A 12,431-nucleotide genomic window follows, 5' to 3' on the forward strand; every position below is an offset into this window, starting at 1 on the left:
CTAATGTGAAATTGCTGTTCTTCCATGATTCCACATGCAAAGAGTTGGTACAATTTCCCTACAAACACAATTCTTTCAAAATATTGTTTTCAGTATTAGGGCCAATTTATCTTAAAAACGGAGAACATTATATAATGTAATTTGTAAAGTTAGAAGTGTTCACTGAACTTAGATCAAATATACGCATTTTGTTAACAGAGATATCATAAACCTTAAAAAGCTCTCATGGATTTCCATTCTAGACATTATTCAAACAGATTTTCCTTAGTGAATGTAGCAAATTCTCTGCAACACTAAGTCCCAAAGCAGTACTCCCATGCTAGTACACAAGAAATAAGAAGACAAAAGACCTTGGGGTCTTGAGTAATAAAACATTATTTTAATAAACACCTAGAAACCAGAATTTAACTCAGACTATTGCAGTGGTATTTCTCACCAGAAATAAAATACAATGGGAAAAGAACGGACGTGAAACATATTTAGCATCTTTACTTTCAGATGCAATAATCGTAATGCCAGTCTAATTTACGCCAAGTGACATGCTATTCCATTAGCAGTCCACAGGATTTCTACAGTTTAACGGATTGCCAGGTTTGGATCAGGCCCTGAGAATTCTCTGCTACTAGTTGTATTCTGTATAGTTTTGTTTTCAAGTACCTGTACTATACAACTAGGCTCAGTGGTCCAAATACCTGGGACAGAACAGATGTTATGTAAAAGTAGTTATATAAAACCTAACAAATACAAATACTCCCTTACATTAGCACACAAGTAAGCTACGTTTAGTGGTTCTTAGACTGGACAATCCTTAAGCCCTCCAAAGAGTGCTTAATTCATGCTCCCTCTTGGATAATTTCAACACAGCCTAATCCTTTTACTACTTAATGCTTTAAATACAGGAAAAGCTTTTTGCAATTTACTGAAGGTTTGCACTCAAGGTAACGTAGTTTAGAGCTAAGACCTATTCTCACTCATGAAGAAACAATGTATACCAACTGTAGCTACTCTGATATCCTATTGTCTGAGTATTAGCAAGCATCTGGGGAGGAACAGCAAGGAATTGTCGCCTCACAAGAAATTGGCAGTATGGGGAAAAAAAAAAGGTACTCTCTGCCTTCCCAAATGCAATGCTACTTTTAGTGTTCTTATCTGCCAGAACCCATTCCAGAAGGCAACAAGTACTGAACACTAGCAACAAGCACATCTTCAGCCAAGAGATAAACCCACACAATGAATAGTGTACAAAAGATTTCAAACACACGCACGCACATGTATGTATTATATGTGAAAAAAGCCTCTGGGTCCCATATTTGAAAGTGTGCATGGTTTATTACCATCAAACGAGGTGTAAAAAAGCACAGATCTTGGCTGGCTGAAGTTGAGAGCAACACTAAGTGCCCATAGACTCTGCCTGCCTTGAGAAATCAGTTCCTGCTGTAAAATAACAGACTTTAGCACATTCTGTAGAATGACGTCACCCAAAGTGGCCTGCCAAAAATGTTACTTTTACATTTCTTCAACAAGAAGATTTCCTTTCACCACTCTACTTTTTTTTTTTTTTTTTTAATTTTCCAAAGTGAGTCAATCATTCAGAAAGACAAAAGTTCTAAGTATTTCCAGTCCTATTGATTACCAGCTTTTAACACAAGCAAGTGACTATGCCTTTTAAAAACGTTGCATGTGTATGTATCTTTTTCCTGGTCTTTTTAGTAGATTTATACTTGCAACCGTGCTGAACTAACATAATAAAAGTTGATGTAATTACCGTACTGAAATGATTATTTCGTTTTGATTCATCACTATCTCAGCAAATAACACTCCACTTGATGTGAACAGCAAGAGTATGGATACCTGTTTAGAAAGCTGCAGGTAATCCACTGGAAATTGCAGAGCAAACAGTAAGGTAAGACAGTCACACTTTTAAGGAAATTGTTTAAAGCTTACTGAGCGACAATTACATGTAATTAATTCCACACTTTTGAATAGCAAACCAAAAAAGCAAATATGACAATACGTTGTAGAAGTTATGGCTCTTTAACTGAAATATTCCAGATAAGCTCTTCACTGTTTCATTTCTCACGAGGGTTTTCAACCTTACCTTTGTAGAAGTCACAGCTGAAGGAGGTAGAAGATTTTCCTTTGGCCCTCATTATTCTCAGGTTTTACCACGTTCTCCATCAGTACATTTGTAAAGTCAACATCAAGTTCTTCACCATGAAAACTCTCTCTTCTTTACTACATTTGAACCTAGATAAGAGAGAATTCAGTATTAGCTAAAGCTCTAAAAACTGGCACACTTTCTCTTTGGAAAAAACAGCAGGGTGTTCAAGCTAGGAGTGCAACTTAGACTTGTATATGCAACTCAATCCTCTCTCTTTGACATTCTTTTTAAGAATGTAAATTAAGAAGCCTAAACTTACACTGAATTAGAAAAAGTTCATACATGAAAATTAATGTAAACCTTGAGGAACTTCCGCAGTTAATTCTGGTTAGGAGTAAATGAAGGAGAACTAGGTTTCAGGAGTCCAATTTCATGATTTGCAGCTACTTGTATGTCACCCAAATACGATGAGTAACAATGCTTTCTATTGCTTGTCTGCAGATGTGTGATAAAAGACTGGTACCATAACCCTCCATGAAACTAGCATTCTGTTTTCTTGCAACAAGAAAGAAAATATATGAATTCCCATCAAATTTAATGTGAATTTGATCCTATTATGGCTCAGTGAAGAGAATGGAGTCTTAAGCAGGCATTCAATGAATTGTTATCTGTTCTACTGTCTATTATTAGCTCACCAATTGCAGGCAACAGAGGATCAATTTAGATTTACTATGTTCATATAATGGAAGGTATTTTAAGAATACAGAAGAAACACACATGGGCCAATTGCAAGAGAATGGGAGATTTGACTCAGTTCTGCACATGATGCAACATTCAGTAGAATTACAGTTACTTTTGAGGTGAAAACAGCATTCTTGCATTTATGGTGGCTTTACTTGCAGGCTGTAGTCCTCTTTCTTGAAAGGGCATCACAGCAAGGTGAAGTTAAGGACAAACTTTATAAAACATCACTTTGTGGTCTTAACTGCAGGGAAAAAAAAAAAAAGGAAAAAAGAAAGAGCAACTTTTCCCTTCAATAGTTGTCAAGGCTGCTGTAAGAACTTCAGTGCTAAATGCTCAGGTTACACATAATCCTCCAGCTGCGAGGTGACAATTAGCACCAAAATCTCTAGAAAAGCTTTCAGCTCTCAACAGGTGCCTCACCATTGTGTTCACATTTAAATCAAAATCTGGCAGAGCGAGCAGCCCACCTCCTACCGCCACCCCCCCCCCCCCCCCCCCCCCCCCCCCGCAATGAAACAACTCTTATTACAGCCCCTGTCACGGCAGCTCTACTCTCCTTTTCTCCCAAAAGACGGAACATGACTTTCAGTCTTTTGTCTGAGTGCTTTTTTCTATTATCTTTCTTCATCTATCTGACTGGGAGATCTGAAGGAAGTGGAATTTATTTGTTGCGTATTATGAGACTACTTCTCTCCTGACTGGAGAAAACAGGAGCAAATCCCCCAAGAAACATGTAATTACACAGATGTAAAACTGACAGAAGTGAGAAAGCCTTTTCCTTTCTCTAGGCAATTTTAGAAATGACAGTCCAGCAAAACCTTAGAAGTATATCAGGCTATAACATTAATATAGAACCTGTATCTGTTTGAATTTCTCCATAATATTGTGCATTGTAAGCTTCCTCCCCTATCCAAAAAAATCATAAATAACCTTTAGAGTAAAATTTTTGTCATTTAGAACATATTCACAAAGCAGGAACTGCAAAGTGCTTCTTATTATTCTGACTTTAATAGTAAGTACAAACACTTAGCAAAATTCTCCAAAATTTTCCTTTGTTTCTAGTTTAGAGGTACTCTTTACCCAGAAGGAATACTAACTAGGAAGAATTCCCTCCTTACTAGCCAGTCAAGGTTTTCTGATCCAGTAACCAATAATTTTCGGCAAAATACGCAATTTAAAACCCTGCAATATTCTGGGAGGCTGAATTAATCATTTATAATGAAGAAAAAGAAAATGGTTATGAGAGATATCAAATGATGTAGTAAAATATGATGGCACTTAAAAGAATAATAAAAAAAAAAAAACTTTGATCTGACTTGTTTCCATGTAGAAACAAGATTGATAATAAAAACCAGATATTCCTTTGGTGCAATTCAGTTTATAAAGTCAAGTTTCCAGAACACAATGAGAAAACAGCAAGTAGATTAATCATGCACAATTTCCAGTCCTGCTTTCAGCTCTGCTTCTCGTGGAGCCCTTTTGCCATTCCCTTTCTGGACCATGCTCATGACTGCTCCTCCCAGTTTTTTGCTGCTTTCTGATTTCTTTCCACCTCCTGCAGACAGATCCCAGCAGTCCACACCCTGCCCCCAGCAATCAGTCCCCAGGGAACTCAGCTCCCAAGCCCTGTGGCCAGTTAGCTATAATTTATACCCATGAAAAAAGCACATGCTGCAGGATGCATCTGATTGAATGCTTGGCCACCTTGCTGGTGCAGTTAGGCAACAAGTCTTCTGGGAGTTCTTCACCTGGATCAATACTTCCAGTTTTGCTGATGAAGTGCTCTTCCATTTTTTCCTTGGGTTTCTAATCCCCCTCCTACTTTCCCTTCAGCTTCGCTTCACGGTTCTTAACAGTGCTGTCAAACTCAGCGTTCGACTCTGGATCCCACCCTAACCCACCTACCAAGCAATACAGGGAATTGGATCATTTGGGTTTGCACATCTGGAATTAGCAGCAGGCGATCTGAAACTTCCGCATGACAGTCCACCCTCCTGGAGGTGCTAGACATGTACCAGGATTGTTTCCTAAAATATCTGTGTTCAGGAGAGTCTCAGATGGCATTAATCTATCCGACTAATTAGTCTAATGGTGTGACAGTTACTCAGAGAGAAGGACAGCCTAAACACTGCAATCATACTTGAGAAGTCTTTAAGAGCAATTCTTATTATTTTTTGATCTGTCCAATTAATTATTAATTATTAGTTGTGCATTTATTCCCCACCCCTCATCCCCCCCCACCCTTGGATGTGCAGCCTCTGCTGGACCAGAAGTGATAAACATGACGGGAGGGAGGGTGGCTTCAAACATCATGCCTTCCACATGCAACTAGGGCTGTAGCCAGACACTGCCTAGCACAGCAGCCATTTTCTCAGGGTGATAATATGGAAATAGCTCCCAGTTACACTGCAGTTTCCTGCCATTTTTGTTTAGGATGGCTCTGAGAAATAATAAATCTACTGTATTGAAGCTGATAGCAAAAATACCAGCAATTTTTAAAGTAGGTACATTGTGCAAAGAGCATTCTCCAAGGCAAAGAGACACAGAGGTCTGCTTGGAATGGGGGACAGTTTTGGTAAAGCAGATTTTGAGAAGAAATGCCCAGGCAAATGAGACAAATCAGTCTGAGAATATTAAAACAGAAGACAACAACAGAGAAGAAAGTGTCACAGATTATGTCATTGGAGGGAATAAACTTCTGTATTTATTGTATATTCATATAACCACAGCAACTCTAGCACTCCCAGCTCCGTTTAGTACAATTTACAAGACACAGTTCTAAATTGCAAAGTGACATTTTTCTTATCAAAATGAAAATTCAGTCTCAAATTTTCATAGATTGAAATGGACTCAAACAAAAAAGGCATAAATATTTAAACGTCAACAGAACATCCTTTTGAATCGCCTTAGCTCAACTAGTATTACCTTCTAGAGGAGTCTTTCGTTCTGCAAACAGCAAGAATGATCATGGGCTTTTTTATTTATTTTTTCTCTCCACAGTATTTTAAATCTAGTAAAATCACTGAAACTCATCTCATTCTGTAACATCCTTATGTTTTCATAGCACAGCAAATTTATACTGAAAATAAAAAACTTTCACCCAAATATTTCCAACTCACTTTCACAGAGATTTAGCGAAGAACTGGACAAGGATGCAGGAAGACACAAGCAGAATGCCCTGCCTACCTACTTCGTTAGACAGTTAATCAGCAGGACAGCACACACAAAGCCAAAAAGACAGGATCTGGACTCCCAGCCACCCCAGATTTCATGCTAATTAAAGAGATCAGTGGACAACCTGAAGTCAGTCATTATATGTTTGATGAGAAAATCATCAAGTTATTTTTAGGAATTCATCCAAACTCTGACCAAAACACCAATTGTAGCAAACACCCTATACGGGGAGATGAATATCTCTGTGCTGAATTATTCTCTTACCAACAGTTTAGGATTCACCTTGAATACAAACCACGATTTAATTGTTCTAGTGTTTAAGTGATTGTAATAAAACAACTGTGTCTGATATAAAGAGCTTACAACGTAAACAAGATTGAAATAAGCAAGGAAACACTGATAAGTTACCGATCAGTATAAAAGCTAAGTAATATGAGGAAATCAGAAGCCTATTGTTGTCGATTTTTGTGCAAGTTAAAGAAAATCAGATTTATTTCGGGGTGCTTTTGATGAGCCTCTCTGAAATGTGAAGGAAGTAAAGGAGAGAACATAAAAGTACTTTATCTGAAAATGCATTGAACATATGACAGTCATTTATCGGAGGCAAAATAATAAGGAAAATACTTTAAAAATAAAGACATTAGAAAGAAAAAGGAAGGAAACCTAAAACCTGGGAAGAACCTATATAGGGAATGAACAGGATAAAAGAAGAAAAAGGAAGTTTAAGGACTGAACTGGAGGAGGTACAAGGATGGCTGGACTGCAGATAGACAATTCTAGTGCTTTACAGAGCTTTGGCTGTTTTGCTAAGGAGAGAGCAGAACTGATGGATGCAGCCCAGTGTGGGATAATCCTAAAGTCAGAGAACATATGCTTTGAGTTTAATCCAACTGCCGAGTTCTGGCAAACATGTTGCATTTATAGAAGCAAATACATCATCTTTAATTTTTTAGCAGCTGTGCTACCCTTTAATTTCTTTTACCCTGAAGTGCACACTTGTACCCCCTTTGCTAACCTCTAAAAAGCAGATTACTTAGCCTAGACTTCCCAGCTGAAGCCAAATAACAGATCCTGCCTACTGGAATTTTCTTTGGAGATGTACTGTTATTTTCCACTTGTTCTGCCTGTTTTCTTCTTAATCAAACGCACATTGAAGTGTCTTCCCAGGAAGGTTGAACCACACCAGCAGGAACCAAGACTCTCTGGTTTAGCTAGCAAGCCTCTCCCTGGGAATCCCAGATTATCCCAGATCCAGAAAACCTCCCCTCTTCCACCATACAAGCTTCTCCTCCCCAACCCACCAGCTCTACTTCCTCAACATCTCCGTGCACTTCAGCACTAATTCCAGTCTTTGCACCAAAGCTGACTACCACCAGCTACATTAAAAACCCACCACTAATTGCATTTTTCCTTTTGTCTGAGGACTTTACTCATACACCTTAAGCTCCTGCTCAAGAGCTCTCTCCAGCAAGGCCAAGCCACCAGGACTCTTTAGAGAGTTCAGCAGGAGGCAATATCTACACCTCTCCCCCAAACCCAATCAAGCCTTCACACCAATTAAGCTTATTGACACCAGATTTTATACATTCCTTCTCAATGACAGCAAACGCTTTCTTAAAGCAAACAAACCTCTTAATGTGGGAGTGCAGTGAGAGGGCCTGAAAGGTAAAAAGGAGATGGCAGTCAGCTCTTGCCCAGGTGCCCAATCTTAAGCCCAAAAGCCCAACGAGGAAAATGGATGTTGCAAGAACACGGGGCAAGGGCAGAAGCATTAGTTAACACCTATTATCTTCTTTCCCTGGCAGCTGAGGGACAGGTGGAACTGCATGGAGGTGAAGGGTGCAGAAGGAGTGGGAACCCCCATGAGCTGGCACTGGGGGAGAGGGTTTTAGGGATGGCAAATGCAGAATAGGCTAACACAACTCCTCTCGCTGCCCCCTTTGTCCGGGGCCACTCTGACTGCCCTTCCCAAGCCCTACCTGATGCTGTAGGGTGGACTGGGGGGAACATCCCATGGGGGACTGGAAGGGAAAATCCCCCCCCGTCTTGCTTTAAAAGGGGAGCCTAGGCTCCCCCCCAGCCATGCACAGCAGCATAAATGAGTTGAGAGGCAATACGGGCTACTGGACCACATGTGGGGTTACAGAGGGAACATTCAGTTTCCTGTGCCTTGTTTTCCCATTTCACAGGTACCACTAGCAATACCTCCTTGTGGCAAAGGGCTTCAGTAGGCACTAACTGGCTTGCAGTTTTCTGTATTTCTGATTAAGGAGGCATTTCCCAAGGTCAGCCTCTTGTATAAACCTGTGTTCCCTAGCTCACACAGGAACAAACTGCTGTATGTGCACTACAGACACCTGTAAAACATACTTGCAGGCCTGATTTTTTTACAACTGCTGAACAGATGCGAACCCTGCTGACATGAATGGGTGTAGAAGCTCAGTGCCTCTGAATAGTGGAGCCAGCACCTAACTGGTTAAAAACCAAATGGCCCCGGCATGTCGACACAAGTGATGCCTTCAGAGCATGGCCTGTCTCTTCTGGGGAACAGACTGACCTTGCATCTGTGGCACATCTTCTTATGAATGTATCACGTTTCTGCCCACCTCCAGCACACAGAAGAAATTCATCTGGCAGAGAGCATCAGAAATGGTCTTTGTGTGGCATGGCAAACAGGCTTCCCAAACTCCTTCACTGAAACACAAATTTCATTCTTGTTTGTTCAGAAATGACTACTGCCTGGTGTTGCCAAGAAAACCTGGTTCTCTGAAACATTCAAGCTCTAATTATTTATTAAGATTTTTTTCGCTCCTCTTAAACTTTGTATTTTGTTTTCATTTATCAGACTGAGTTGGTTGGCTGGGTAGTGAACTAGACTATGACCCCTGATTCACTCTTCCACCAATTCTCCTCATATCTCTTAATTGTCTTGAAATAGCCAGGCTTCTGCATGGCAAGTAATGCTACTGTGAAGCTAGACACTGGAAATCCTAAAACAATTAGATTTCTGGAGGGCTGAATGAACCAGTATCTGCAAACATAAGGGATGTAGTGGTCTGAGCACAGAATAAATGGTGATCTGCTGACTTCAAAGCTTGGCTCTGCTTTGCTCTTCCATGTCTGGCCTTCCCTCACAGGTAGGAGAAAATCTCTTTATTTACCTCCGAAGTTAGGAGAATAAATCCTGAATGCAACATAAGTGCTAACACTGTAGTCAGCAGCAAAGACTTTCCCTGTTCATCTCAACTTATTCAATAACAGATACCTATCATTTTCAAAAGACCAATCAACATTTAAAAATAGATATTGTGAGAAAAACATTTTTGAAACAGAAAGTATTCAAGATAGAAAGTCTTGATGATGCCTACTGTAGAAAGAATCAGGCCAGCTCACTTTGTTTTAAGATTTTAAATTGAAAGTTTCTAGGACTTGCTTTTGGATTTTTCTGTTATGAAATAAAAAAGCTGTTATAAACAAAGAGATAAGAAAAGGAGTTTTCTTAGTGCTGGTAAATTAAGACATCATTTGTAATCCCCAGGAGGGGAAAAATTTGGATTTATTGCTTTTGGATCCAAAGTGTCATGGGGCATTAACAGGAACCCTGCCTAGCCACCTGACCTCAGACTTTGTGGAATTCCCTGTCCCCACAGCACAACAGCGTTACAGCCCAGCTCCTGCCTTGAGCCAGTGGTAATACTATCTAAAAAGTAGGTCTCACAGCATTTTGGACAACACATGGTGAAAAGTGGCCACTTTTTTGATCAGCTAATCTCTTGTTATTGTATAATAACTTATTAATGCAGAAGAAAAGAAACACAATTTACAAAGCAAATCAGGATGATCACCTTCTATAAAACGCACAGACAGACCACATTTAGAAAAGTACAAACCTGAAGCTCTCATGTGACTTTCAAGGTACATTCCAACCAGCATCTATATGGAGAAAAAATAAAACAAAATAAAATTAAAAAAAAACAACAACACATCAGGTTCCCATAGCAAAAGTGAAATTGTCAGTTTTGCTCCAGACATTTAAGATTGGAAGGATTTATTTTCTCTGTGTTGTGAGACTGTAGATGAAGGCTTTAAGAGAACAAATATTCCATAACAGGAAAAATAAATATTCCATAACATCCTATCCAAGAGAAAGATATTTCAAAATATTTCAGTCTTATTTCATTCCTAGTTAAAAAATAAAATAGGAAAGGAATCTGTATATTTTATAAATACATATGTTGGAGGAAGGATAAAAACACTGATTTTCCTGTTCTTCAGCCTTTCAGTTTCAAGCAAATAACTAAACAGGACTTGCATGTGCCACAGAAGTCAGATTTTCTTTCAAAGCTTAACAAGAACAGAGTTGGATCTCATTCATTGTTTTGCAGATTAGATCCCTAAATCCCATTATCACATCTTGTAGAGTTACTGATATAATGTAAAACCAGAATTTTCCATCCATAAAGACATCAACACTCAGCTCTGCCAAAATAGCGACCTTCTCAGCTGAAGAGTGCTAAATGATGCATGAGTACAGCTTTATACTCAGATACATGAAATAAAATTATAAAATGTTTTAAGGTCATCCTGGGAAAATGGTCGCAAACATGACTGGAAAGTACAAACTGATTCATGGAGAAGTTATCAACTAATTTTTAATCTTTTTGTGAACTTTACAGAAAGAGCTGTCTGCAGTTAGTCAGGATAATTTATCATTTGCTATTGTATGTTGCTACTGAAAAATATATGAGCAAGTCTGCAGGACCTAAGTTTTTAAGACATCTGTCTCTCAGCCACCCCTCTGATTACATGGTAGTGGTTTTTGACAACTGAAAACCAGTATGAGCTATTTGTGGGTAAAAAAAAAAAAAAAAAAAAAAAAAAAAAAAAAAAGGTATTTGTGATTTGGGCAAATAATTAGCCACATGAAGAATACTTTTAATTTTATAACATGACAACCCCAGTCAAGAATACAGTAGAGACAGGTTCCATCTTTAAAGTGGAAATAACATCTACTGATTTACACTGTTGCTCATATGCATGCTACTCATGATACTGTTTTGATAGAAACAGTTAAACAAGTGCCAGGTCTTGAGGAAACAAATGAGTTACAGAACTGATAATCTGCCAGTTCTTCAGGGTTCAAGCCCTAGGTGAAATGAGTCTGTTACAATACATAGTTTCTGGTGGTCTACATGAAATCATTCTAGTGATTTCAGAACAGTTTCTGGTGAACAAGCCTCTGCTGTCCAAAACTGTACTGTTGCCTCTGAATGTCGTTTTTGCTAACAGACTTGGCAGAAAAAACGAGGACTCACTGATAAGAAGGGACTCTTATCTCCAGAGGTGGTCCTCAGGTCAGAGTTGAGGAATGTTGGCTGGATAGCGGGGTGAGCATGTGCTGCTGCTGCTGGCTTGAGTAACGTAATCTGTTTCTTCCATGACCACCCTAAGGCCCCATGACATAATCAGGACCAGTAGTATAGCTGTATACAAAAAGAACCAAATATTTCATCAACAACAACATCATCATCAAATACTACATTACTAAGAAATAAAACCAGACTTTTAAACCATGGGACGAGACTTAGCATGGAAATAAGTCGTCAGACATGAATTTTTGATTACCAGTTATTAGGAAGAACATTTCCTCCAGGGGAGTTCTTATCTGGAACTAGCAACTGTTGTGTTTCTTGTGCCTTTTTCCCAGCATTAGAGGCAGAATGCTAGCCTAGACAGAGAAGGAAAATTCATGTGCCAGTGCCAAAATTCATACGCACCTGTAAGATGCTTGTACCTAGAGATCATTTTTAATTTCCTAAATGTCAGTTATTTGAGCAGCAGAAAGGAAATGTAGTCACTAAGCAATTGCAAACCCTGTTTAATCCAGAAAGACGGAGTGAGCAAACCCAAGTTCTTTTGAATCAAAGGCTGAGTCATCCAGTGTAACCATGAATGCCATGAGAGGAACAGGAGCCGGAGGGGTCAGAAGCAAACCTACATGGGGGAGTCTCCCCCCTCAACAGGGACTACGGTCATGGCTTAATGGGATTGCACAGGTACCCATCAGCATTGCTTGGAGATTGCTGCTTGATTAGTAGCAACAGCACGTGAGGAATGAACTGTGTCACCCTTAGGTCCTAGGGAAAAAAATATCCTGATAGTGAGAAAATAATTTTCTTACTTTTCACGTCTGATGTGAGGTCACTTAGGCTAAATATACATAACTACAGAAATTGGCATTTCTTTTATGTCATCTGCAGAAAATGTAAACTTCACAATCTTTAAGCACTTGGCAATATTGCTTTTCTCTTTTCTCCTTCAGTGAGCAGAAACTGACACATCGCTGTGTTGATTAAGGGCTGACTTTTCTAACAGTCTCTGAACGACTAATTCTTGTCTCTCCCAAATGTGA

The 12,431-nt window shown here is 39.2% G+C and overlaps 1 long non-coding RNA gene across 1 annotated transcript; it reads right to left on the bottom strand.

The window, feature by feature from the left end:
- Positions 1-2,103: 2,103 nt before the first annotated feature.
- LOC121077456 lies at positions 2,104-11,496 on the bottom strand. Its single transcript, XR_005824055.1, has 3 exons — positions 11,335-11,496; positions 9,910-9,952; positions 2,104-2,247 (listed from the first exon to the last, which is right to left on the bottom strand). It is a non-coding gene; the product is annotated as an uncharacterized LOC121077456 (long non-coding RNA).
- Between the last annotated feature and the right edge of the window lie 935 nt (positions 11,497-12,431).

The sequence above is a fragment of the Cygnus olor genome, chromosome 13 (genome assembly GCF_009769625.2).
Source record: "Cygnus olor isolate bCygOlo1 chromosome 13, bCygOlo1.pri.v2, whole genome shotgun sequence".
Taxonomy (NCBI): domain Eukaryota; kingdom Metazoa; phylum Chordata; class Aves; order Anseriformes; family Anatidae; genus Cygnus; species Cygnus olor.